At 52.5% G+C, this 25993-nt stretch overlaps 1 protein-coding gene and 1 non-coding gene across 2 annotated transcripts in view; one reads left to right on the forward strand and one right to left on the reverse strand.

The window, feature by feature from the left end:
* The window catches only part of LOC127054284 (zinc finger protein 560-like), a 248869-nt gene that overhangs the window by 180711 nt on the left and 42165 nt on the right, over window positions 1–25993 (reverse strand). The gene's annotated exons all lie outside the window — the stretch shown is intronic.
* TRNAF-AAA (transfer RNA phenylalanine (anticodon AAA)) lies at window positions 23854–23935 on the forward strand. The gene has a single exon. It is a non-coding gene; the product is annotated as a tRNA-Phe (tRNA).

Consider the following 25993-nt stretch of genomic DNA (forward strand, 5'->3'; position numbering starts at 1 on the left):
GGCTTGGTAAATCTAAGTATTGAAATAACCACTAGCGTTTGGGATTTGTCTGCCCTGTTTTGTTTGCAGTTCACCCTGATTGAGTGACCTCAGCTGGCTCCCACGGGCAGCACTGTCACACCTACATCCAGGCTGTAGGGGTCCGGGGGATCTTAGGGGCCTTGGGGTGCACAGAGGCATCCTAGGAGTCTTAAGGGATTTGTGGGGGCCCAAGATACCTATGTCCAGGCTGTAGGGTTACCAGGGGGTCTTAGGAGTTCGGGTGGGCACAGATACGTACGTCCAGGCTGTATCGGTCACAGGGGGGGTTAGAGGTTTTGTGAGGGGCACAGATATATACGTCCAGATTGTAGATGTCCCAGGAGGGTGGTAGGGGGGTTGTGGGAGTGCAAATACCTATGTCCAAGCTGTAGGGGTTCCTGGGGGGTTAGAGGTTTTCTGAGGGGCATATATATCTACGTGCACACTGAAGTGTCCCAGGGGGCTTATGGAGTTTATATGGGGTACAGATACCAATGTCCTGGCTGTATAGGTCTCTGGGGGGCTTAGGGGAGTTGTGGGAGGCACAGATACTTAAGTTCAGGCTGGAGGGGTCTCCAGAGGGCTTAAGTGTTTGGTGGCGGTCACAGATAACTACGTCCATGCCGCAGGGGTCTCGAAGGGGCTTTGAGTCTGTCACAGCGTGTGGGAGAGTCCCGTCCTGCACCCCTCTTCCTGGGACTCACAGTGACTGTCAGCCAGCCAGTAAAACAGAAGTTTTATTGGACAACAGGAGCGAAGGATACAGCAGAGTTTGGAGACACAAGCAGGACCCCGTAATCAAGTCCTTCTGGGAGTTCAGGAAACTTAGTTACCAGTTTGGGATTCCCTGAATTCCAACCACCCAGACCAAAATCGAAACTGAACTTACCCAGCTCCCTCCAGCAGGTCCCTTCCTGTGTCCAGCCTCCCGGGCAAAGGTGCTGACCCCCTCCCCCCTGCCTAGCTCAGGTTACAGGCTCAGCATGTGTCCGGTCCTAAAGTCACCCGCTGCTCTCCCATCCCCCACACAGACAGTCCCTACTCCATCACAGTAATGCCCAGAGCATTTCCCGCATGCATCAACAGTGACACCATGTGGCCACGCAGGGTAATGCACAGAGCTTTTCCCTCACAGAGGAACAGTGACACCGTGTGGCCACCCAGGGTAATGCACAGAGCATTACACCTATGTAGAGGCTATAGAGATCCTTGGGGGGCTTAAGGGTCGTGGGGGGCATAGATAGCTACGTCCATTCTGGAAGCATTCCGGTGGGGATTAGGAGCTTCATGGGGGCACAAATATCTACGTCTGGTATGAACAGGTCCCTGGACGGCTTAGGGGGTTGTGGTGAGCACAGGTACATACGTCCATGCTGTAGTGGTCCCTGGGGGTTTAGGGAGTTGATGAGGGGCACAGATACCTATGTATCGTCTGGAGGGGTCCCTGGGGTACTTCAGGGGTTGTGGTTATGCAGATACCTACATCCCGGTTGGAGGGGGCCCTGGGGAGCTTAGGGGGTTTGTGTGACATACACACACCTACAAACAGGCTGGTGGGGGCTCTATGGGTCTAGGGGGCTTTTGGGGGGCAGATATACCTATGTCCATGCTGCAGAAGTCCTGGGGAGGGATTAGGGGGTTCCTGGAGGTCACAAATATCTACATCCAGGCTGGAGGGGTTCTGGCAGTATTAGGGAGTTGTGGGGGGCACAGATACCTATTTCGAGGCTGTAGGGGTCCCCGGGTTGCTTTGGGGCATTTTGGGGTACAGATACCTATGTGCATGCTGTAGGTGTCGCTGGGAGGATCAGTGGGTTCGTGAGGGTGCACAGATACCTACGACCAGGCTATAGGGATCCTGAGAGGGGGTCTTATGGGGTTGTGGGGGCACAGATACCTTCGTCCAGGTAAGAGGGTCCTGGGGGCCTTAGGGGGTTCGTGTTGGGCACAGATACCTGCGTCTATGCTAGAGGGGTTCCAGAGGGCTTAGGGGGTTTTTTGGAGCTCAGATAGCTATGTCGAGGCTGGAGAAGTCCCATCATGGCCTAGGGGGTTTGTGTGGGGCACAGATACCTGCATCTAGGCTGGAGGGGTTTTGGCGGTCTTAGGAGGGTTGTGGGGGCACAGATACCTATGTCCATGCTGGAAGGGTCCCTCTGTGGCTTCGGGGATTCGTTGGGTCAGAGATACCTATGTTTAGGCTGGAAGGGTCCGGGGGGGATTAGGTGTGTTGGGGGGGAACAGATACCTACGTCCCAATTGTAGGGTGCCCTGGCTAGCTTAGGAGGTTTGTGGGGGTCACAGATACAAACATCCATGCTGTAGGGGTCCCAAGGGTCTTTGTGGGGCTCTGGGGGTCACAGATACCTACCTACAGGCTGGAGGGGTCCTGTAGGTCTTAGGGGGTGTGTGGGGCGTACAGATGCCTACATCTGGACTTGTGGGTTCCCTGGGAGCTTAGAGGTTTGCGGGAGCACAGATACCTTTATCCAGCCTAGATGGGTCCCGGTTGGGTTCGGGGGTTGTGGGGGGGCACAGATACTTATGTAAGCAGAAGCAGGATGAACTCTACCCTGACATCTGGTGGTGAATTATGGCAAGTGTGGAAACGAATTTCAGGGACTGATCATGTTTGCATAGGCACACCCACCCCGCCTGACACAGCCACAGCAGCCTGGGATGGTTGCTTTGGCAGCTGTGGTATCCCCAGTTTATTTGGGGTGTTGTTGGGTTGTGAGATGTGGAGTGTTGTCACCCTGATTGTGTGGATGTGGAACTGTGAAACTGCTTTGAGACAGAGATTCTCACCATCAATTGAGTGGCACTCGCTAGACAAGGGAGTGGGCTCCTTCGATGAACCAGAAACACCAATTGCACTTTTTTCTTTTTTAACAGTTGAATAACAGAGCTGTTTTTTGAGTCCTCTAAGAATTGAAGTTGTAGGTTCTTGAGTAGATTTTGTTCAATAGTTGTGCTAGCCAGTGAGGGAGTCTGAAACTATATGGCAGAGCAGAACAACTGATGAAGAAAAGTGGTTTGTTGGATGGCTGGAGTGGCCCATGGACTGAGGTGAGCTGAGCAGTTTTTAGGAATAGCTGGAACAGATCACAGGTCAATTGGTGGAGCAGAGCAGCTGGTGGACCGAGCTGAGCAGTTCGTGGGGAAGGGGGAAGTAGAATCCCACAGAGAGGCAGGGCAGTTGGCAGTGGACCTTGTAAGTTGCCCCTTTCTATCTAGGCTGGCAGGGGGAAAAACCCTGCAGACTGACACTTGAACTCTGGGGTTGCGGGACTGTGGGTGATTTTGGGGTTGCTGGACTCTTGAAACATTTGAGGTATTGGACTTTGGAGTCTTGGGGTGACTTGGGGATTGCTAGACTCAAGAGCCCAGGGAAAAGGACATGGCCTAGTTGAGATGTTTTCCCAATTTAATGTTATGTTGTTTATCTTACGTTATTAAACATTTTCTGTTACACCCAGACTCTGTGCTTGTGAGAGGGAAAGTATTGCCTCTTTGAGGCACCTAGGGGTGCATATATAAAATTTTCTCATGTCACTGGTTGTGGGCTCGAGCTGGTTTTCATTACGTTGTGGGGAAGGGACCCCTATGTATTGAATCCAATCCTTGCTAGTCTCAGTTCAGCCTGGCAGAAGGGTTCCACCTACACCCAGGCTGGAGGGGTCCCTGGGGGGCTTAGGGGGCTCGTGGGAGGCAAGATACATAGGTCCATGCTGTGGGGGTTCCTGGGGGGCTTAGGGGTTTGGTGGGGGGCACAGATACCTACATCCAGGCTTCAGAGTTCCCGAAGGGGATTAGGGAATGTAACGGAGTGTGGTGAAATCCGGCCTCTCACCCCTCTTCCTGGGACACACAGTGACTCAGCCAGCCAGTAAAACAGAAGATTTTTTTGGCCAGCAGGAGCAAAGGATTCAGCAGAGCTTTTGGGCCCAACCAGGATTCCTCAATCGAGTCCTTCTGGGGGTTCAGGAAGCTTAGTTCCCAGTTTGGGATTCCCTGAATTCCAACAACACAGCTCCAAACCAAAACTGAATTAACTCCCTGCAGCCGGCCCCTTCCTGTGTCCAGCTTCCCGGGCTAAGGTGCTGACCCCTTCCCCCTGCCTAGCTCGAGTTACAGGCTTAGGTCCTGTCCATCACTTAAAGTCACCCCCTGCTTTCCCATCCCCCACACAGACAGTACCTACTCCATCACAGTAATGCCCAGAGCATTTCCCGCATAGAGCAACAATGACACCGTGTGGCCACGTAGGGTAATGCACAGAGCATTTTCCGCATGGAGCAACAATGACACCGTGTGGCCAAGCAGGGTAATGCACAGAGTATTTCCCGCATGGAGCAACAGTGACACCATGTGGCCACACAGGGTAATGCACAGAGCATCAAACCTACGTAGAGGCTGTACAGATCCTTGGGGGGCTTAGGGGTCATGGGAGGTACAGATAGCTACGTCCAGGCTGGAGGCATTCCGGGGGGGCTTAAGGGGGTTCATTGGGTCACAGATACCTACATTTAGGGTGGCCAAGACCCTGGGGGAGTTAAGGGGTTGTGGGGGGCATAGGTACTTGCATCCAGGCTGTAGAGGTCCTGGTGGGGATTAGGGGCTTCGTGGAGGACACCTATGTCCGGTCTGGAGGGGTCCCTGAATGGCTTAGGGGGTTGTGGTGAGTATAGTGGTCCCTGTGGGTTTAGGGACTTGGTGAGGGGCACAGGTAACTAAGTATGTCCTGGAGGGGTTCCTGGGGGTCTTCGTGGTAGTGTAGGGGACCCAGATACCTACATCCAGGGTATCGGGATTCTGGGGGGGCTTAGAGCATGAGCGGGCACAGATACCTACATCAAGGCTGGAGGGGTTCCGAGGAGCATAGGGGGTTTGTGGGGGGCACAGCTATGTACGTCCAGGCTGGAGAGGTTCCGGGGAGGATTAGTGGGTTTTGCAGATGGCAGAGATACCTATCTTCAGGATGTAGGGGTCCCTGGGGGGCTTAGGGCTTTTTGGGAGGCACAGATATCTATGTCCAGGTTGAAGTGGTTCCTGTGGGGTTTAGGAGGTTGCTGGGGGGCACAGATACTTAGGTCCATGCTGTAGGGGTCACCGAATGGATTAGGGGTTTTCTGGGGAGCACAGATACATACATTTAGGCTGTAGGGATCCCTGGGAGACTTAGGGGGTTTCTGGGGGACAGAGATACCTACATGCTGGCAATAGGGTTTCCAGGGGGAATTAGTGTGTTGGGCGTGCACAGATACCTAGGTCCAGGCTGGAGGGTTCCCAGGCGGGGGGCTTAGGCAGTTTGTGAGGGGCACAGATACCTGCATCCAGGCTGGAGGGGTCCCTGTGGGGCTAAGGGGGTTTCTAAGTCCATACTGTAGGCATCCCTACAGGTGCTTATGGGTTCGTGGGGACCACAGATACTTATGTCCAGGCTGGAGTGGTCCTGAGGGGGGTTGGGGTTTCGTGGGGGGCACAGATTCGAACCTCCAGGTTGTAGGAGTCCCAAGGGGGGCCGTGGGGGTACAGAGACCTACATCTGGGCTGGAGGGGTCCTGGGGGGTATAGGGGGTTTGTGGGGGGCACAGATACCTAGGTCCAGGCTGTCGGTGTCCCGGGAAGATTAGGCGGTTCACTGGGGGCTCAGATACATCCAGGCTGGATGTGTCCCGAGGAGCTTAGGGGGTTCATAGGGTGCTCAGACACCTGTGTCCAGGCTGTAGGGATCCCTGGGGGCTTAGGGGGTTCGTGGGGGTCACAGATAGGTACATCCAGGCTGAAGGGGTCGCTGGGGCATTTAGGGGGGTTGTTGGAGCACAGATACCTACGTCCAGGCTAAAGGGGTAATGGGGATGCTTAGGGGATCGGGGCAGACAGAGATACCTACGTCCAGGGTCTAGGGGTCCCGAGGAGATTGGGGGTTGAGGGGGGAACAGATACCTACGTCCTAGCTGGAGGGGTCCTGGGTGGTTTAGGAGGTTCTTTGGAGTCACAGATACCTACTTCCAGGCTGTAGGGGTTCCTGGGGCGTTAGGGGGTTTCTGGGGGTCACAGATACCTACGTACAGACTGGAGGTGTCCCGGAGGGCTTAGGAGATTTATGGGGGGCACAGATACCAACGTCCTTGCTGTAAAGGTCCCTGGGGGCTTTGAGGGTTCGTGGGGGGCACAGATACCTATGTCCAGGCTGTAAAGGTTCTCGTGGGGATTAGGGGGTTTATGGGGGGCATAGATACCAACGTCCGGGCTGTAGATGTTCCTGGGACGCATGGAGGGGCTGTGGTTGCACATAACTCTACGTCCAGGCTGTCGGAGTCCCGTGGGGGACTAGGAGGTTCGTGGGGGGCTCAGATACCTACGATCAGCTGTTTGCTGGGCAGCCTCCACTCAACTGCTCCCCTCTCCCTGCTCCTGCGGGGGCTGAGTGAGTCCCTCCCCACAAACAGCCTCAGGGTTCGAGGTGGGAGGTTAGGGGGAGGAGAAGCTATACAATACGGTAGTAACAGTAATAATGATAATTACTGCAGCCAGGAGAGGTGAGGCATTTTAGAACTCGTTATTCAAAGAACTCAATTTAATCATAAGACAGAAATAAAATGATGAAATGCACAGACCTGTTAAAAAGCTCCCAAGATGGGAACTTCAGCCCCACATCTTCTGCCAGGGTCCAGGGCTTCTACTCCCTGCCACAGGGTGGCTCCTTTCCCCCTTCATCTCCCCCAGTGCAGCTCCTGCTGGGGTCTGGGCTTCTCCCCCCGCCTGCCTCCCAACCCTGTATGGCTTCTCCTCCCCTGCCCCAGCTTGGCGCTTCTCCCCCTTCCTCCCCCCACTGCAGCTCCTGCAGGGGCCCGGGGCTTCTCCTCCCCCCCGCCGCCTACCCAGCGTGGCTCCAGCCCAGTCCAGGGCTTCTCCTCCCCCACTCCAGCTCGACTCCTCTCCCCCTCGCCCCCTGCCAGTATCTGGAGCTTCTCCTCCCCCCAACCTACCACTGCCCCCAGCCCCAGCCTAGCCGGGCTCCCTGGGGCACCCAATGCTGCTGTGGCCGGAGCCGAGCCTGGCGGGCAGGGAGCAGCGATTCACGCGGAGGCCATGGCAGAGCCATCAGCCCGAGAGGTGCGGGGAAGCCCCAATGAGGCCGGGCGGGCTGTGCTGCTGCTGGCCCTGCACCCCCGCCCACCCCGACTCCTGAGGCTGTTTGGGGGGGGACTCACTCAGCCCCCTCAGGAGCAGGGAAGGGGGAGCAACTGAGCGAAACCTGCCCAGCAAACAGCTGATCGCAGCTGCGCGCAGGCTGCCCCCAGGGAAAAGCTCAGCTGGACGTAGGTATATGTGCCCCCATGAACCGCTAAGCCCTCCAGGGACCCCTCCAGCCTTGACATAGGTATCTGTGCCCCCCACAACCCCTTAAGCCCCCCAGGGACCTGTACAGCCTGGAAGTTGTCTTCTGTGCACCCCATAAACCTCCTAATCCCCCTGGGACCCGTCTAGTCTGCACGGAGGTATCTGTGACCTCCAGAAATCCCCTAAGCCCCCCAAAACCCCTACAGCCTGGACGTAGGTATCTCTGACCCACACGAACCCCCTGAGGACTCCTTCAGCCGGGATGTAGGTATCTTTACCTCTACAACCCCCTAACCCCCCAAGGAACCCCTACAGGCTGGACATAGATATCTGCACCCCTCCCACCTCCTAAGCACCCCTGGGACCCCTATAGCCTGAAGTTAGGTATATGTGCCCCCCAAAATCCCCTAAGGCTCCCCCGGGACCCCTATAGCCTGGACGTAGGTATCTGTGACCCCCACAAATGCACTAAACCCCCAGGGAGCCCTCCAGTTTGGACGTAGGTATCTCTGCCCCCCACAACCCCCAATCCTCTCGGGACTCCTACAGCCTAGACATAGGTATCTGTGCCCGCCCCGACCTCTAAGCACCCCCGAGACCCCTATAGCCTGAAGTTAGATATCTGTGCTCCCACAACCTCTCTAAGTCCCCCAGCCACCCCTCTAGCCTGGACATGGGTATATGTGCCTTCCACAAACCCTATAAGCCCCCCAGGGACCTCTCGAGCCTGGACGTAGCTATTTGGGCCCCCCACACACCATCAAAGCCTCCCCAGCGACCCCTAAAGATGGGACATAGTTATCTCTGCCCCCATGAACCCGTAAGGCCCACAGGGACCCCTACAGCCTGGAGATAGGTATTTGTGCACCCCAGAAACTCCCTAATCCTTTCCAGTACATCTTCAACCTGCACGTAGGTATCTGAGCTCTCCACGAACACCTAATCACCCACGGGACCCCGACAGCCTGGATGTAGGGTTATGTGCAACCACAGCCCCTCTATTCGCCCCAGGAACATCTATAGCCAGGACTTTGATAACTGTGCCCCCCATAAATCTCCTAAGCCCTCCGGGACCCCTCCAGTCTGCACGTAGGTATCTGTGACCCCGAGAAACCCCCTAAAGCCCCAGAAACCCCTACAGCCTGGACGTAGGTACCTGTGACTTCAACGTACCTCCTAAACCACCCAGGACCCCTCCAGCTAGGACGTAGGTATCTGTTCCCTCCTCAACCCCCAATCTCCTGGGGACCCCTAGACCCTGGACATTGGTATCGGTGTCCGCCCTGATCCCCTAAGCACCCCCATTACCCCTTTAGCCTGGACGTAGATATCTGTGCTCCCACAAACACCCTAAATGCCCCAGCGACCCCTTAAGCCTGGATGTACCTATCTGTGACCCCCCACGAACCGCCTAAGCCCCCAGGGATCCTTACAGCCTGGACACAGGTGTCTGAGCACCTCACGAGCCCCCTAAGCTCCTCGGGACACATCCAGCCTGGACGTATCTGAGCACCAAGTGAACCGCCTAATCTCCCCAGGATACCAACAGCCTGGACCTAGGTATCTGTGCCCCCCACAAACCCCCTATATCCCCCAGGACCCCTCCAGCCCAAATGTAGGTATTTGTACTCCCACGGCCCCCGGGACTCTTACAGCGTGGAGGTTGGTATCTGTGCCCCCCATGAAACCCCAACCACCTGGGACCTCTCCAGCGAGGACATAAGTATCTGTGCACCCCACGAACCCATAAGCACCTGTAGGGACGCCTACAGCATAGACTTAGGTATCTGGGGGCCCCCAAAACCCCCTAAGCCCACCAGGGAACCCTACAGCCTAGAGATATGTATCTGTACCCCTCAAACCCCATAAGACCCCCTGGACCCCTCCAGCCTGGACTTAGGTATCTGTGCCCCCCACGAACCCACTAAGCCCCCCAGGGACCCTCCAGCCTGGGCGGAGGTATCTGTGCCCCCCACAACCCCAAAGTGCTGAGAAACCTCTCCAGCCTGGAGGTAGTTATCTGTGCCCACAAGGAACCCCCTTAGCCCCACAGGGACCCCTCCAGCCTGGATGCAGGTATCTGTGCCCCTCACAAACTGCCTATGCCCCCCCGGGAACCCTCCAGCCTGGACCTAGGTATCTGTGCCCCCCACAACACATTAATTCCCCCTGGAAGCGCTATTGCCTGGACGTAGGTATCTCTGCCCCCCACAAACTCCCTAAGCCTCCCAGGGACCCCTAAAGCCTAGACGTATATATCTGTGCCACCCAGAAAACCCCTAATCCACCCGGGGACCCTTACAGCATGGACCTAGGTATCTATGCCCCCCAGGAACCTCCTAAACCCCACAGGAACGACTCCAACCTGGACATAGATATCTGTGCCTACCCAAAAAAACCCTAAGCCCCCCAGGGACACCTAGAGCCTGGAGATAGGTATCTCTGTCATCTGCGAAACCCCCTAATCCTCCTCGGAACCTCTCCAGCCTGGAGGTACATAGCTGTGCCCCCCAAAAACCCCCTAAGCCCCCGGGGACCCTTCCAGCCTGGATGTAGGTATCTGTGCCCCCCCCCGATTCCCTAAGCCCCCCAGAATCCCCATAGCCTGGACGTAGGTATCTGTGTCCCCTACAATACCACTAAGCCCCCCCAGGGACCCCATCCAGGACATACATAGGTATCTGTGTCCCTCACCAAGTTCCTAAACCCCAGGGACCACTGTGCTCAGCAGAACCCCCTAAGCCATCCAGGGACCCCTCCAGCCCGGACGTAGCTATTGGAGTCCTCCATGAAGCCCCTAAATCCCACCAGGACCTCTACAGCCTGAAAACAAGTACCTATGCCCCAACAACGCCCCTAACTCCCCCAGGGTACCAACCATCCTGGAAGTAGGTATCTGTGACCGAATGAACCCCCTTAAGCCCCCCCGGAATGCCTCCAGCCTGGACGTAGCTATCTGTACCTCCCATGACCCCTAAGCCCCCCAAGGATCTCTATAGCCTCTACGTAGGTGTGATGCTCTGTGCGTTACCCTGCGTGGTCACACGGTGTCACTGTTCCTCTATGAGAGATATGCTCTGTGCATTACCCTGCTTGGCCACACGGTGTCACTGTTGCTCCATGTGGGAAATGCTCTGGACATTACTGTGATGGAGTAGGGACTGTCTGTGTGGGGAATGGGAGAGCAGCTGGTGACTTTAGGTGAGGGACAGGACCTAAGCCTATAACTCAAGCTAGGCAGGGGGGAGGGGGTCAGCACCTTTGCCCAGGAAGCTGGACACAGGAAGGGGCCGGCTGCAGGGAGTTAGTTCAGTTTTGGTTTGGAGCTGGGTTGTTGAAATTCAGGGAATCCCAAACTGAGAACTAAGCTTCCTGAACCCCCAGAAGGATTCGATTGAGGGGTCCTCGTTGTGCCCAAAAGTTCTGCTGAATCCTTCATTCCTTTTGGCCAAAAAAACCTTCTGTTTTACTGGCTGGCTGAGTCACTGTGTGTCCCAGGAAGAGGGGTGCAGGTCCGGATTTCACCACACTCTGTGACACTCCCTAATCCCCTCCTAGACCCCTGCAGCCTGGACGTAGGTATCTGTGCCCCCCGCCAAACTCCTGAGCCCCCCAGGGACCCCTAAAGCCTGGACCTAGATATCTGTGCCCCCCACGAAACCCCTAAGCCCCCCAGGGACCCCTTCAGCCTGGACGTATGTGGAACCCTTCTGCCAGGCTGAATTGATAGCAGCAAGGACTGGGTTCCATACATAGGGGTCCATTCCCTACAATGTAATGCAAACCAGCTCGAGCCCCCACCCAGTGACATGGGAAAATTTTACATACGCACCCCTAGGTGCTTCAAAGAGGCAATACTTCCACTCTCACAAGCACAGAGTCTGGGTGTAGCAGAAAATGTTTAATAACGTGACATAAACAACAGAGCATTCAATTGGGAAAACACCTCAACTAGTCCGTGTTCTTTTCCCTGGGCTCTTGAGTCCACCAATCCCCAAATAACCCCAAGACTCCAAAGTCCAATACCTCAAATGTTTCAAGAGTCCAGCAACCCCAAAATCACCCACAGTCCCACAGCCCCAGAGTTCAAAAGTCTATCTGCAGGGTTTTTCCCCCTGCCAGCATGGGTAGAAAGAGGCACCTTACGTGGTCCACTGCCGACTGCAAGGCCTCTCCATGGGATTCTGCTTCTGCCTTCCCCACGAACTGCTCTGCTCGGTGCACCAGCTGGTCTGCTCCACCAATTGACCTGTGATCTGCTTCAGCTGTCCCCAAAACTGCTTGGCTCACCTCACTCCATAGGCTCCTCCAACGATTCCACAAATTACTTCTCTCTATCAGCTGCTCTGCTCTACAATATAGTTTCAGACTGCCCCCTTAGCTAGGACAGCTCTTTAGAAACGTCAACTCAGGAACCTAGAACTTCACTTATTAAAAGAATCAAAAAATAGCTCTGCTATTTAACTGCTAAAGAAGAAAAAGATGCAATTGGTGTTTCTGGCTCACTCAAGGAGTCTGCTCCCTTGTTTAGCGAGTGTCACTCAATTGGTGGTGAGAATCCCTGTCTCAAAGCAGTTTCACAGTTCCTCATCCACACAATCAGGGTGACAACACTCCACATCTCACACCCCAACAACAAATAAACAGCTGCCAAAGCAACCATCCCAGGCTGCCGTGGCCATGTCAGGCGGAGTGGGTGTGCCTATGCAAACACGATCAGCCCCTGAAATTCTTTTCCACACTCGCCATAATTCACCACCAGATGGCAGGGTAGAGTTCATCCTGCTTCTGCTTACATAGGTTGTGCCCCCCCCCACAACCCTCTAATCCCACTGGGACCCATCTAGGCTGGATAAAGGTATCTGTGCTCCCCAAAAACCTCTAAGCTCCCCAGGGAACCCAGAAGCCCAGATGTAGGCATCTGTATGCCCCACAAACCCCCTAAGACCCAAAGGACCCCTCCAGCCTGCAGGTAGGTATCTGTGAAACCCAGAGCCCCACAAAGACCCTCAGGATCCCTACAGCATGGATGTTTGTATCTGTGACCCCCACAAACCGCCTAAGCTACACAGGGCCCCCTACAATCGGGAGGTAGGTATCTGTTCCCCCCCAACACACCTAATCCTCCCCAGGACCCCTCCAGCCTAGACATAGGTATCTCTGACCCCACAAATCCCCTAAGCCACGACGGGATCCCTCCAGCATGGACATAGGTACTGGTGCCCCCACAACCCTCCTAAGACCCCCGAAACTCCTCCAGCCTAGACGCAGGTATCTGTGCCCCCTAAAAACCCCCAGGCCACGATGGGACCCCTCCAGCCTCGACATAGTTATCTGAGCTCCCCATAACCCCCCTAAGCCCCCTGGAACCTCTCAAGCCTAGACGCAGGTATCTGTGCCCAACACGAACCCCCTAAGGGCCCCAGGACCCCTCTTGCCTGGATGAAGGTATCTGTGCCCTCCACAAACCCCTAAGCCCCCCCAGGATCCCTGTAGCCTCAACGTAGGTGTCTGTGCACCCTCACGAACCCACTGATCCTCCCAGGGACCCCTACAGGATGGACGTAGGTATCTGTACCCCAAAATGCCCCAAGGCAACCCCGGGACCCCTGCAGCCTCGAAATAAGTATCTGTGCCTCCTAACAACTCCCTAATACCCCCAGAACTCCTCCAGCCTGGATGTAGATATTTGTGACCTCCAGGAACCCCCTAAGCCCTCCCCAGGACTGCTCCAGCCTGGACAAAGTTATCTCTGCCCCGCAGAAGCCCCGTAAGACCCATAGGGCCCCCACCAGCCTGGTCGTAGCTATGTGTGTATGCCACACTAACCCCCTAAGCTCACCAGGGCCCCCTCCAACCGGGATGTAGGTATCTGCACAACCACAACCCCTTAAGTCCCCCAGGGACCCCTCCAAACCATACATAGGATTCTGTGCCCCTCATCAACTTCCTAAACCTCCAGGACCACTACAGCATGGACGTATGTATCTTTGCTCACCACAAACCCCTAAGCCATCCATGGACCTCTCCAGCCTGGATGTAGATATTTGTGTCCCCCATGAAGCCCCTAATCCCCCCCCGGAATGCCTCCAGCCTGGAAGTAGCTATCTGTGCCCACCACGACCCCTAAGCCCCACAGGGATCTCTACAGCCTATACATAGGAGTGATGCTCTGTGTATGACCCTGCATGGCCACACAGTGTCACTGTATCTCCATAAAGAAATTGATAGTGTCTTACCCTGCATGGCCACAAGGTGTCACTGTTGATCCATTTGGGAAATGCTCTGTGCATTACTGTGATGGAGTAGAGACTGTCTGTGTGGGGGATGGGAGAGCAGGGGGTGACTTTAGGACCGGACACGTGCTCAGCCTGCAACCTGAGCTAGGCAGGAGGGAGAGGGGGTCAGCACCTTTGCCCGGGAAGCTGGACACTGGAACGGCCGGCTGGAGGGAGTTGGGTTAGTTCAGTTTCGATTTTGGTCTGGGTGGTTGGAATTCAGGGAATCTCAAACTGGGAACTAAGTTTCCTGAACCCCCAGAAGGACTCGATTGATGGGTCCTGCTTGTGCCTCCAAGGTCTGCTGTATCCTTCGCTCCTGTTGGCCAAAAACCCGTCTGTTTTACTGGCTGGCTGAGTGTCACTGTGAGTCCCAAGAAGAGTGTGCAGGACCGGACTCCCCCACACTCCATGACAGACCCTAAGCCCCTCCGGGACCTCTGCAGCCTGGATGTAGGTATCTGTGCCCCTCACAAAACACCTAAGACCCCCGGAGACCCCTCAAGCCTGAACTCAGGTATCTGTGCCCCCCACAACCCCCTAAGCCCTCCAGGGACCTATACAGCCAGGACATTGGTATCTGTGCCCCATAGAGACTCCATAAGATCCTCGGGACACTCCAGTGTGCACGTAGGTATATGTGCCCCTCAGAAACCCCCTAACTCCCCAGGAACCCCTACAGCCTGGACATAGGTATCTTGGGCCCCAAAAATCCCTAAGACTCCCAGGATGCCTCCAGCCTCGAAGTAGGTATCTATGCCCCCTACTAACCCCTTAAGCCCCCCTGGTACCACTACAGCCTGGATGTAGGAATATGTGCCCCCCACGAACCCCGTAAGTCCCCCTGGGACCCCTAGAGCATGGAGATTGGTATGTGTGTCCCCAAAAAAACTCTCTAAGCCCCCCAGGGACCCCTACGGCCTGGATGTAGGTATCTGTGCACCCCAAGGCCCCTAAGATCCCCCGGACCCCTACAGCCTGGATGTAGGTGTGACGGTGCTGCCCTGTGGGAGCCAGCTGAGATCACTCAGTCAGGGTGAAATGCAAACAAAACAGGGCAGGCAAATCCCAAACGCTGCTGGTTATTTCAATACTTAGATTTACCAAGCCAGCACAAAGCAGCTTCTGTAGTACCTCGCTGGTTACTTAGAAGTTTAAACCATGCAGTTCCCTTAAAGTACCCAGCCTCAGGCCTCCGTCCAGACACACCTGTCAGATATGATGATGATTCCTGAAAATCTTACTTCATCATATAAAAGAAAAGGTTCTTCTGATCCCAAAGGATCAGCCACACACCCACGTTCAATTATAACTTAGATCTTACCTAAAATATATGCTATAGGCAATTCTTATTAACTAAGCTAAAATGTATTAGAAAAGAAAAGAGCGAGAGTGTTGGTTAAAAGATCAATAGACATATAGACTTGAATTCAATTCTTGAGGTTCAGATACATAGTAGATGTGAGTTTGTAGTTGCCAAAAGTCCTTTTAGAAATAATCCATAGGTTATAGTCCAATTTCCATATTCAGGGTGGCTCCAGTCAATGACTGGGGATCTCAATCCTTGTGGCTTAAGGTTTCCCCCTCTTGAAACCCAAAGCAGATCTGAGATGAAGAAGGATCGTGTCCCAGGGTTCTTATACATTTCCAGCAGCCTTTCGGCCTGAGAAAACAATAGGCTTCACTCTCTTTCAAAACATCCTGGCAATTAGTACAGGGTAATTTATCCATCAAACAGTTCAGATACAGGTTACCACAACCTTCAAAGAGACACATAGACAATAATACTATTTCACTCAAGTATCATCATAAATGTTAATATTCCTTTTTTGCTCTTTGAATTAAAACTATAGCAATAGACAAGACTTATTTGCTGACATCACAAGACCTGAGCAAACATCTCCCCTTCTACCTCTAACAATGCAGACTTGCATTTCAAAGCTCTGTTCATTTACATATCTTGCTAACCAGTTCTTAAGGTTCACCCACGAGTCAGGTCAGTCGGTGAGGTGAGTTACTTAACTCTTTCTGGTCCTGTCACCTTTCAATGAGATATTATATTATACTTATAATGTCACAGTCGCGGTGAGTCGACTGCTGCAGCTCCCCGTAGACTCTGCCTGCATCTCTCACCGAGCTGGAGTACAGCAGTCGAGGGGAGAGCACTCGATGTGTTGCATCTACACTAGACGCGGTATATCGACCCCCGCTGGATCGATCGCTGCCCACCGATTTGGCAGGTAGTATAGACATACCCCGAGTATCTGGTGATCGGAGCTGGACCCCGGAGGGGGACACACTGAAGGAACTCAGGGGTTAAGGTGCCTCTATTGTCAACTGTCAGGGCTGCTGTGGCTCAGAGGAGGGAGCTTGACTCTCTGGCAGGCTTAGGCGCCGCAAGCCTGGGAGGCAGGAGAAGTGAAGCGGCCATGGTGTGCTCGGGGTGCTCGTGCTCGGAGCAGGAGTGAGCTGGGGCAAGGGGGGTGCCGCACGGCAGAGCGGGGGAGTTGCCATAAGAGGGGAGCCTCAGGATGGAGGGGGGCAGCTGCCACGGGTGGGGCACCTCAGGGTGGCGGCGCGGGGGGGAGAGTGCAAGGTGGAAACATCCTTGCACCAGCCCTGCCCCATGCCCTGCCTGCAGCCAGCCCTGCTCTACCCTGCCCACAGCCAGCCTCTGTCTCCAGCCAGCCCTGCACCTTCTGCCCTGCCCACACCAGCCGCATTCTCCCTGCCGTGCCTGCAGCCAGCCCTTCAGCCAGGCCCTGACACACCCCCTGCCCTGTCTCCAGCCAACTCGTGTCGCACCCCCCTATGGCCCTGCCCAAAGCCAGCCAGCCACCACACACCCCCAGTCTGCACCAGACCTGCACCCCCTGTCTGCAGCCAGCCCTGCATCCCCTGCCCTCTCTCCAGCCAACCCCTGATGCACCCCCCTGCCTGAAGCCAGCCAGTCCGGCATCCCTTGCCCTGCCTGCAGCCAGACCCTTCTCTAGCCAACACCATGTCCACTGGCGCCCTGCATTTCCCAGGGCAGTAACGATGAACATCTGCTTCAATGAGGGGGGCAGGGAGCAGCTGGGACCCACACATGTGCACACCCTAGGGTGACCAGACAGCAAGTGTGAAAAATCGGGACGGGGGTGGGGGGTAATAGAATCCTAGATAAGAAAAAGACCCAAAATTCGGACTGTCCCTATAAAATCAGGACATCTGGTCACCCTAGCACATCCCCAGGACTCCTGAGTTCCATTGCTGGGTTTCCTATTGGTTCCACTGCTGGTTCTTTTCCTTTTCCTGGGGAACTTTGGGCAAGTTGCTCCCACCTCTAGGGCTCTGTCCCCAGCAGTCAAATGGGGATTTCATACTTTCCCGCTATTGGAAAGTGCTGGGAGAATCCCCCAGCAAAAGCTGCTCTGACAGTGCTAAGCAGCATCTGACCATTCAAGGTCAGAGCGCACTGCCCGGGAGGAGTGTTTGGCTCTGGGGTTTCACTTCAGCCCAGTCTAGAGAGAGGGGCCCAGCCATGGAGTTTGGCTCAAGAAGACCAAGTCTCCAATCTGTTTTGAATTTCAATCCTGTGCTCCAAAGTGCTTGGTGTCAGTTACAAATTTTAGAAGCATGCTCTCCACTCCATTTTCCAAATCATTCATGAAAATATTGAATAGTACCGGACTCCGGACTGATCCCTGCCAGACCCACTAGGTACACCCTCTCCATTGGCCAGCCAAACCTGGAGAGGGGCTCCTGGAGTCTGGGCTTTCAACCAGCTCTGCACCCATATTACACTGATTGCAGCTGGACTGCATTTCCCTCGTTTGCTTGTGAGAATGTCCTACGGGACTGTATCAAAAGCCTTAGTAACTCCAAGGTAGATCCCATCTACTGTTTACCCACCTCCACCAGGCCCGGAACCCTGCCAAAGAAGGAAAGAGGATCGGTTTGGAATGATTTGTTCTTGACAAATCCATGCTCACTCGTTGTAAGAACCAAAGTATCCTGTAGGTGCTGCTGACAAACTGATTGTTTAAGAATGTATTCCAGTATGTCTCCACCTATGGCAGTCAGGCTAGCTAGTCTGTAAACCCCAGGGGTCTCTTTGTTCCTCTTTGAAAGATAGGTCCTGTCTTGTTCATGGATGGGAAGATGTTCTTTTACAGGGATCTCAGATGAGAACTGGGGCACAACACCTGGATTGTTAAGGTCACAAAAACGGAGGCAGGAACCTCTTCTCTCCTACTGGCAAAGAACCCCAGGTACCTAAAAGATATGGACTAACATCCTTGAATGGGCTTTAAAAAGGCAGTGGTTAAAAAGTTTGGCCCTGAGCATTTCATGTTTCCACAGACTAGACATTTTAGCAAACTTTAGAATTCCTTGGTGCTAAAACACTGTGAAACTCCCCTTTCTCCTTCACACAGGGCTTCCACACTCCTTATCTCACTCAGGCTCACAACTGCCCAGAATTCGAGAACTGTCCCTGTTCCCATTGGACAGATAGGAGGAGCCTGAGGTACAGAGAAGGGAGGTGACCTAACCAAGGGCCTACACAGCAAGGCGGTGGCAGAGCCAGAAAGAGAAGCCACCAGTCCTGACTCCTGTTCTAACAGACAACAAATCCCCCCAGAGGTAGGGATAGAGCCCAGGAATCGAGATGGTGGGGAAATTTCATTGAAACCGTTTCTGTCCGAAAATCCCATTCAGACTAAACCAGTTTGTTTCTTAGAATCATAACAAGTGAGATGGAAGTTCTTTGCAAAAAGATTTTGTTGCAAAACAAAAGCATCTCCTGTTTGTCACAGTGTGTTAAATTGTCTCGTCACACACAAAGAGGAGACACTTAGATCTCAAACATTAGATAAGATGCTTCAGTCTGAGCTAAGTCGTTGCTGCTCTTAACAATTCCAAAATAAAAAAATAGAAATAAAAAAGACTATTTCAGCTAATCTATTGTCATAATCTGCTCTGAGTAAACGTGATAGGACACCTCATATTATGCACTATTCCTAGTGACACTCTCCAATGGATCCCCATCCTACACCCACTGTGAGGTAGGTATGAGCGTATCATTATTATCCCTACTTGAAAGAGGGAGAAGCTAAGGCTGAGAAAGGAGAATTGACTTGTCTTAGGTCACACAGCCAGTCAGAGGCAGAGTTGGGAATAGGACCCAAGAGCCCTGATTTTCAAACTAACCATCGGATCTTGAATTTCAGACATTGAATGACCTAAATAAAGTGCTCTCAGATGAGCTCCAGACCAACAACAGTGCACAGTAATTATTCAGCAAGTATTTGAGGAGAACTGCAATGTTAGAGAGAATCATCAACTGCTCAGAGACAATTAATGCAGAGAAGCAGCAAAATTTGTCAAACATAGAACTGGTTCTGACTTATTTTCTTGGTCTTAAAAGAGAACAACATCTACTCGAGTCTCCTCCCTGTCAATAACCCCCTGCTCAGCCAATCAGGGTAGAGACTGAGGATGGGAGGCTGAGGATTCTTACCAGAGAGCCCAAAGGATGGCCCGGGTGACTGGTGGGGATCACTGCCCAAGCACTATTTCAGTCCCAAATTTTTGGGTGGATCTCTCACAATGGGAGCTGCAGAGCACTCCCCTGCAATACACACACAAGCACACGTGATGGTGTTGGGAGGGGAATAGGAAAAAGAAGCAAGAGACAAAGAGAAAGGAGGGAGGGAGGGAGGAAAAGGTGAAACAAAAAGGACAAACCCTAATGTCCCCAGTGATTCTAAGGGACAAAATCCCAGGTGTGCAATAAAATTCTGCCTCCTTAAGCTCATGTTTTCCATGTCTAGAATTCAACTGTCACCAGATGGATCAGACTGAACAGGTTTCAAACCTCCAGGAGGCTCTTACCTTCTAAACAGGGACGGTTGTTTTCTAGTAATATCACTAAAAGGGAAGGAGAAAACTTGAAAGAAGTTCCTCCTGGCGCTCAGGTCCTTGAACCCGAATACTCTCTCAGTCCTCAAGGAGAGACCTGGAGAAGGAGACTTGCTGACGCAAAGCCACAGGGGTCTCTGAGGTTTCTCTGACCCCTCACCCCTGTCCTGCCTGTCTGATGTCAGCATCTCTCTGTGAGGTCACCAACTCCCAACCACCTTGGACCAATAGTCTGAGGTCCTGCAACAGGCCTTTGTGATGTCATTGCCACACCCCTCCCTTGCTGTGCTAATGTCCTGCCCCAGGCCAGGCACTTTGGAGGTTTGAGCTACTCCCTGTGGATCACCCCACTCAAGGAGTGTTCGTTCTAGGCAGCAAGCCGGATAGACAGGAAAACATCAGATGCTGCTCCCAATGCTACGCTCCGTTTTTCAGAAATTAGTCGACTTGATGGCCAGAAGAGACCATTAGAGCATCTAATCATATAATCATAGAATATTAGGGTTGGAAGGGACCTCAGGAGGTCATCTGGTCCAATCCACTGCTCAAAGCAGGACCAATCCCCAACTAAATCATCCTAGCCTGGGCTTTGTCAAGCCTGACCTTAAAAACGTCTAAGGAGATTCCACCACCCCCCTAGCTATCCCATTCCAGTGCTTCACCACCCTCCTAGTGAAAAAGTTTTTTTCCTAATATCCAGCCTAACCCCCCCACATTGCAACTTGAGACCATTACTCATCAGGTACCACAGAGAACATCTAGATCCATCCTCTTTGGAACCCCCTTTCAGGTACTTAAAAGCAGCTATCGAATCCCCCCTCAGTCTTCTCTTCTGCAGACTAAACAAGCCAAGTTCCCTCAGCCTTTCCTCATTAGTCATGCGCTTCAGACCTCTCATCATTTTTGTTGCTCTCTGCTGGACTCTTTCCAGTTTTTCCACATCTTTCTTGTAGTGTCGGGCCCAAAACTGGACACAGTACACCAGATGAGGCTTCACCAATGTCGAATAGAGGGGAATGATCACATCCCTTGATCTGCTGGTAATGCCCCTACTTATACAGCCCAAAATGCCGTTAGCCTTCTTGGCAACAAGGGCACACTGTTGACTCATAGCCAGCTTCTCGTCTACTGTAACCCCTAGGTCCTTTTCTGCAAAACTGCTTCCTAGCCATTCGGTCCCTAGTCTGTAACAGTGAATGGGATTCTTCCGTCCTAAGTGCAGGACTCGGCACTTGTCCTTGTTGAATCTCATCAGGTTTCTTTTGCCCCAGTCCTCTAATTTGTCTAGGTCCCTCTGTATCCTATCCCTACCCTCCAGCGTATCTACCACTCCTCCCAGTTTAGTATCATCTGCAAACTTGTTGAGGGTGCAATCCACACCATCCTCCAGATCATCAATGAAGATATTGAACAAAACCAGCCCCAGGACCGACCCTTGGGGCACTCCGCTTGAAACCGGCTACCAACTAGACATGGAGCACTTTGATCACTACCCGTTGAGCCTGACGATCTAGCCAGCTTTCTATCCACCTTATAGTCCAATCGTCCAGCCCATTGTTCTTTAACTTGCTGGCAAGAATACTATGGGAGACCGTATCAAAAGCTTTGCTAAAGTTAAGGAATAACATATCCACCCCTTTCCCCTCATCCACAGAGCCAGTTATCTTGTCATAGAAGGCAATTAGGTTAGCCAGGCATGACCTGCCCTTGGTGAATCCATGCTGACTGTTCCTGATCACTTTCCTCTCCTCTAAGTGCTTCAGAATTGATTCCTTGAGGACCTGCTCCATGATTTTTCCGGGGACAGAGGTGAGCTGACTGGTCTGTAGTTCTCTGGATCCTTCTTCTTCCCTTTTTAAAGATGGGCACTACAGCAGCCTTTTTCCAGTCATCCGGGACCTCCCCCTATCACCATCAGTTTTCAGAGATAATGGCCAATGGCTCTGCAATCACATCCACCAACTCCTTTAGCACCCTCGGATGCAGCACATCCAGCCCCATGGACATGTGCTCGTCTACAGTTTTCTAAATAGTCCTGAATCCTTTCTTTCTCCGCAGAGGGCTGGTCACTTTCCCCCCACACTGTGCTGCCCAGTGCAGCAGTCTGGGAGCTGACCTTGTTTGTGAAGACAGAGGCAAAAAAAAGCATTGAGTACATTAGCTTTTTCCACATCCTCTGTCCACTAAGTTACCTCTCTCATTCAGTAAGGGGCCCACACTTTCCTTGACTTTCTTCATGTTACTAACATACCTGAAGAAACCCTTCTTGTTACTCTTAACATCTCTTGCTAGCTGCAACTCCAAGTGTGATTTGGCCTTCCTGATTTCACTCCTGGATGTCTGAGGAATATTTTTATACTCCTCCCTGGTCATTTGTCCAATCTTCCACTTCTTGTGAGCTTCTTTTTTGTGTTTAAGATCAGCAAGGATTTCACTGTTAAGCCAAGCTGATCGCCTGACATATTTACTATTTTTTCTACACATCAGGATGTTTTTTTCCTGCAACCTCAATAAGGATTCTTTAATCCATCAGAGGATTGGAACTGATTTCAGTGGAGTCACATGTTTGCTAGATTTTCATGCATTTGTACAGGAAAACATTGAGTGTTTCCATTCATTTCAGGGATCCCTATTCAGTGGAACTCCTCAATATAAGGGAAATGCAATTATTTTTGTTGAAAGAAGAGGTTTATAAGGGGGCATTGGGATTAGAACCAAGGACTACTTGATTTGCAATCAATCACTCTACCACTGAGCTGTTTCCCCATGACTACTGTGGGGGTAAGTCCGTGATCTTAAAGATTTTGAAGGACAGGCCCTGCCTCAGAGATCTTTCCTCTTCCCACACCACAGTGCTTTTAAAAATGGGGTTTGATTAAACTTATAGATACATGGAGACACCACAGCTTGCACACTCACCCATATAGCTTCCCCCAGTGACGTAGCTACCACCTCTCGGGGAAATGGATTAACTACACGGACGGGACAGCTCTCTCCCCTCTGCTTAGAGCATCTTCATTCTTTATGAACAGACAGAAAAGAACTTCCTGAGTGGACAGTAACGAATTTATCAAATATTGCTGGGTCTGCATTCAATATGGATATCTGGTTGTGCTGGGCTGGATTAGTAGGAGCATTGTCTGCAGATCGAGGGAAGTGATTATTCCCCTCTATTCGGCACTGGTGAGGCCACATCTGGAGCATTATGTCCAGTTTTTGCCTTCCCACTACAGAAACAAATTGAAGAGAGTCTAGGGGAGGGCCACAAAAACGATTAGGGGGCAAAGGACTTACGAGGAGAGGCTGAGGGCACGGTCACCCAGAGGGGGGGCAAGTGGGGCAATTTGCCCCAGGCCCTGCAGGGATCACATGAGAATATATTATTCTACAGTATTGCAACTTTTTTTTACGGAAGGGGCCCCCAAAATTGTTTTGTCCCACACCTCCTGAATCCTCTGGGCAGCCCTGCCCACTCCACCCCCTTGACTCATTCTCCTCCCTCTGAAGCCCCACCTGTCCTCTGCTCTCACTCCCATTTGGCCACTCTCCCATCCCTGCTCTTTCTCTTTGGCTGAGGCCTGCTGGTCCACCTTTTGCTCACTCCTCTCCTCCCTGAAAGCCTCCTTGTGTCTCTCCACCTCCGCCCCCAAGGTCTGCCTGCTACCCCCACCTCTCTGCCCTTCCCCTGAGACTCACCCTGCCCAAACCCCTCTGCCCCCTCCCCTAAGACCAGCCCTGCCCAGCACTCACACCTCTCTATCCCCTCCCCTGACCTGCCCTGTCCATCACCCACACCTCTTTGCCCCGCCCATGAGACTGGCCCTACCCACCACTTGCACCTCTCTGCCCCTCACCTGAGACCCTCCCTGTCCTCCTCTTTCCTCGGTCAACTGTTATTGTGCCTTGAAACATCAAGGATGGAATAAAAAGCTGAGTTTACTCCAGGGTGAGGAAAGAAAGGAGCCACAAACCCCCTGACAAATCTCAGTGCCCCGGAGAAAACCTGCCTCCTGCTATTGCAATCCCTGATGTTCTGGGGATATGATGGTAAAGGAACTGTCTGAATGATCAAGGCAGGAAATGGACAACAATCTACAGGAACGTCATTGACCATAAACACACTTTCCTCACGTTCCAGCCAGAAGGGAAATGAGCAGGAATTCTTGCAGTTCAGCCAGGGACACACTTATACAATGGCACAGCAGTGTGTGTGTTGTGGAAGCTGGTCTGAGGAAATATCTGGAATTGATCACTCAGTGAGAACAGAACTGGAGTGTAGCGAGAGACCCGTCTCAAGCAAGTAGTTGTGGTTGAGTGGTTAAGGCGACGGGCTAAAAATCCATTGGGGTCTCCCCATGCAGGTTCAAATCCTGTCAACTACGGAGGCAGTTGTGGCCCTTTTGTTTCAAGGGAGCTGGGTCTTGTCTCGCCTCGCTCTCAAGCTGTGTCTGCATTATTAGGTAATGTGGCGTTAAAGTGTTTGAATTAAACAGCTGTTGCATGTCCACACTATGCCTCTTGTCTTACCAGAGCACTTCCATGCTAGACTCTTGGATGGCCACAGAGAGCAGGGCACTGTGGGTAGCTGTTCAACTGGCTGCAGGTGCTTTGGGAAGGTTTTGCAAGGCCTCCTAGGCTGGTACAGCATCATATGATGCAGGTTTCCCTATCACATTTTTCCATGGGAATCCTACTAGATTGTTAGCTGCTTTTCAACTGCAATGTGTTTGCGGGGGGGGAGAGTGAGTGAGTGTGTGGGCACACTGTCTCTTAGTTCAAACAGCTGCTGCAAGCAACCAGTCCTGAGGCAGGGGGAGGGGGACAGCCCCAACATCAGCCCCTGCTTCCCTCACTGGCTCAGCTCAGCACAGCAGCCTCTGTCACACATGCACATTGCTGCCAGCTTAGCTCTGTGTCTGGTGTGCTGGAACAGGGAGGTTAGAGGGTCATGGCCCCACCACTCTTTACCGGCTGTTAAGACAAGTGATGGGGGGGAAGGGTGGAGTCTTGGGAGGAAGAGGTGTTCTGTGGGGGTGGCCTCAGGGGGAGGGGTGGTGTGAGTGTGGTTCCTTGGGGAAGGGTTGTCATGAGAGCGCCACAGTTCAGACAACGGTGCCCCTGCCCCACTGTAAGGAAGCTCCCACCGCCCCTGCTCTGTGTTCGTAGTGCAGGAGAGAGCAGCATACATGGCAGTGATTTGCTTCCGGGGGCTCCAGCAGAAGGGCTTGGTAGGTGACTTAAAGGTCCCAGGGCTCCAGCAGGCGGGCTCAGGAGGCGATTTAAAGGGCCTGGGGCTCCAGCCACTGCAGGGAGCCCTGGGCCCTTTAAATCACCAGCCTGGGAAAGCCAGGCCGGCCTGGCATAGCATACCCGCTCTTGTCAGTACCCCATACCAGAACGTACCGGCTTACTTTCACCTCTGGAAGGTCCTCACATGGATCAATAACTGGTTAAATCTGGGAAACAAAGGGTAGGAATAAAAGGTCAGTTTTCAGGATACAAACTCGTACCTACTGGTGTCTATACTGGGACCAGGACTAGTCAACATATTGATAAGTGATCTGCTAAACAGAGAGGTGACAAAATTTGCAGATGATCCAAAACTACAGAGGACAGTTAAGTTCAAACCAGCCTGTGAGGAGCTAAAAAGAGATTTCACAAAACTAGGTGAAAGGGCAACAAAATGGCAGATGAAATTCGATGCTGATAAATGCAAAGTGATGCACATTGGCAAACATAATCCCAACTCTACATATAAAACGATGGGATGTCAAATAGCTGTTGCAACTCAAGTGAGAGATCTTGGAGTCACTGTGGATAGTTCTCTGCAAACATCCACTCAGTGTGCAGCGGTCGGTAAAAAGTGAACAGAATGTTGGGAGTCATAAGGAAAGGGATAGAATATAAGAGAGAAAATCTTATTGCCGCTGTATAAATCCGTGGTACACCCACATCTTGAATGCTGCATGCAGATATGGTCACCCATCTCAGAAAAGATGTATTGGAATTGGAAAAGGTTCAGAAAGGGGTATGGAGTGTCTGCCATATGAAGAGAGAATAATAAGCCTGGGACTTTTCAGCTTGGAGAAAAGATGACCAAAGGGAAATATGATAGAGGTCTATAAAATCATGGCTGGTGTGGAGAAAGTAAATAAGGAAGTGTTACTTATTCCTTCTCATAACACAAGAACTAGGGGTCACCAAGTGAAATTAATAGACAGCACATTTAAAACAAACAAAAGGAAGTATTTTTTCACACAACGCACAGTCAAAGTGTGGAACTCCTTGCCAGAGGATGTTGTGAAGGCCAAGACTATAACAGGGCTCAGAAAAAGAGCTAAATCAATTCATGGAGGACATGCTCTGAGCCAGGATGGGCAGGGAAGGTGTCCCTAGTCTCTGTTTGCTGGGAGCGGGTGACAGGGGATAGATCACTTGAT

This window comes from Gopherus flavomarginatus, chromosome 6 (genome assembly GCF_025201925.1).
Source record: "Gopherus flavomarginatus isolate rGopFla2 chromosome 6, rGopFla2.mat.asm, whole genome shotgun sequence".
Classification (NCBI taxonomy): Eukaryota; Metazoa; Chordata; order Testudines; family Testudinidae; genus Gopherus; species Gopherus flavomarginatus.